Below are 2,650 nucleotides of genomic sequence, written 5' to 3' on the forward strand. Positions count from 1 at the left end.
TACTCTAGTTCTACAGCAGATCGGTGCATGGAGGACTCAACCTCCTGTTCATCCACAGTTCTCTGATCCCATCCGTTCGATCATCTGTCTCTCCACACGTTTCCATTGCAGGCTAGCCACATAGCAAGTTTCGGAGGGATTATTTACGTATTTACCATTATTATGACGTAAATGATATAAAAATATTATATCAGTGATTCATATGTACAGTATAAAATAGTCTTCGTATTAATGGTAAATCGTTTCATGCTCCGTTTCTGGAACATCACTCCACCCCTCCCAAAACTGCCCCACGGCGTCAGCCTTATCTGTGCCCACTCCCTCAGAAGGCCGTCCTCGCGTGCTCGGCGGAGTCGGCGCTCCTCGCCGTCGCCGCCTGGCGCGTCCGCCTCCGCGCGCTATAGGCGGCCGGTCCGGCGCCAACCCAGCTGTGCGGACCACCGGCGGCCGTTGCCGCCCGGCACGGCGCGGTGCGGGCGACCCCTGCCGGTTTCCGTGGCCGCACCCGCGCCCGCGCCTGCCCCGCCCAGCGCCGCCGCTGCCGGCGCGCCGCCCCGCTGCCCCTCCGAGCGCCGTCCGCAAGACGCCCCATCCACGCCGACGACCTCGGCACGAAGGCGCCGCCCCTACATCAGATTCCCTTCCCCTTCGTCGTCTGTATTCGAATTGTGTCCTCCATTGGCAATGTTTTTCTCTCATCCTCTACCAAGCGCTATCTATCTGTTCCCTCTCCTTCCCTATCTCTCATGATGTGCGTAATCCATGCTGCATATATGCAGACGTACAGCAGCAACATACCCAAGGTATGACACTCTGCATCCAGTCATTTATAGTTCTAGATCTTCATGTCCGAGATCCAGTTCGATTGCTTTTTCGTGTCTGTGTTTGCAGTTATTTTCTATAGCTTTCGATCTGGTGTGTGCACCTTCATTTTTTTGGGGATACAAATGTTCAGTACGGCCTCACAATCTGTTTGGTTCTACAGGACTATACCAGGAACTCATCCCACAAGACTATGTTGTAATGATCAGTTGATTGGCTCAGAATCAAGAGTAATGGCCAGTACTAATACAATGAAGCTTACCTCTGTAGCTAGGTATTAAGAAACTAAAATGTTTTTCCCATCGAATTCAAGCAGGTAAATGCATACCTACTTCATCACTGACTAATTCTACAGATTCTTCAATGTGTGGTACTGCTGCGTCTTTCTCCATTTTGAAGACATTATATGGCTTCCTCCGCTAGGGTTACGATAATGATTGGCACCCATCACCATGTTATTGGCATTGGCAGCCATCCCTGCGCTTCACAAGGTTCTGAGGTGCTTACAGGTGTGAGCCAAGATTTCGTTGCTTAAAATTATCACCTCACTATATTCTTGGTTCCAACAATTTGTTGTGTCCTACAGGCATTTAGGATCTAGTGGAGTGCTAACACTCTTGAAAGTATTTGTGAAAATATGCTAACACATATGCACAAGGTGATACACTTGGTGGTTGGCACATTTGAGCAAGGGTTAGAAACTTCACCAGCGGAGTGTCCGCCCGTAGAGTGCGGACAGTCCAACGGTGCCACCGGCGCCCTAGACAGAAAAGATAGGGGTTCACAGAGTGATCGGACGCTGGTGGTGTAGTGACTGGACGCTGGGTTCAGAGTCCGGTCAGTAGCAGCCGTGAGCACGCGTCTCGGTCTTGTGACCAGACGCTGGCACAAAGAGTGATCGAACGCTAGCAGGGTGCGTCCGGTCAGTGCTGACGTATGCCGACGTGAGGCGTACAGAGGAAACGTTGAGTGACCGGACGCTGGGTAAGTCCGGTTGTGAGATTTCACGTTTGGAACCTTACTAGAAATGTCCGGACGCTGGGGTCCTGCGTCCGGACACTTTCTAACTGACACGTCCGATCATCACTTGACCATTGAGATCGGGCGATCGGCGTTTGAAGCCGATGACACGTGGCGATCATCCATTGAATGGACGCTGAGGTCCAGCGTCCGGTCACCCCGTGTTGTGCCCAGTGAAGAGGTAAAATGGCTCTATTTCGTGGGGGCTTCTATTTAAGCCCCATGGCCGGCTCAAGCTCACTCTCTTGGCCATTTGCATTGACATAGCAACCTTGTGAGCTTAGTTAAAGCCCTCTCACTCATCTCCATCATTGTTTCATCATCATTGTGAGATTGGGAGAGAATCCAAGTACATTGCTTGAGTGATTGTATCTAGTGGCACTTGGTATTCGTGTTTCGCTGTGGGATTCACTTGTTACTCTTGGTGGTTGCCGCCACCTAGACGGCTTGGAGCAGCGAGGATCGTTGAGCGAAGGTTGGTGATTGTCTCCGGCTCTGATCGTGGTGATTGTGAGGGGTCTTGTGCCTTCCCCGGCGGAGAGCAGAAAGATAACTCTAGTGGATTGCTCGTGTCATTGAGTTACCTCACTTTGTGGGTTGGTTCTTGCGGTGTCTAATTATGTGGACAAGGTTCATGCAACACCTCTTAGCCGCCGAACCATCAAGTGTTGGTCGACATAACGGGGACTAGCGTGTCGGTAAGCACGTGAACCTTGGGAGAAAAATTGGTTGTCTCTTGCCCTTTAGTATTCTCCCGGTGATTGATTTAGTATTCATCTTGTGATTGTTTCACTTCTCTATACGGCGG

At 51.0% G+C, this 2,650-nt stretch overlaps 1 long non-coding RNA gene across 1 annotated transcript; it reads left to right on the forward strand.

Moving 5' to 3' along the window:
• Positions 1 to 360: 360 nt before the first annotated feature.
• On the forward strand, positions 361 to 1,268 carry LOC136519731 (uncharacterized). The gene is made up of 3 exons (XR_010775029.1): positions 361 to 803; positions 986 to 1,096; positions 1,178 to 1,268. It is a non-coding gene; the product is annotated as an uncharacterized lncRNA (long non-coding RNA).
• Positions 1,269 to 2,650: the final 1,382 nt, after the last annotated feature.

The sequence above is a fragment of the Miscanthus floridulus genome, chromosome 18 (assembly GCF_019320115.1).
Source record: "Miscanthus floridulus cultivar M001 chromosome 18, ASM1932011v1, whole genome shotgun sequence".
Classification (NCBI taxonomy): Eukaryota; Viridiplantae; Streptophyta; class Magnoliopsida; order Poales; family Poaceae; genus Miscanthus; species Miscanthus floridulus.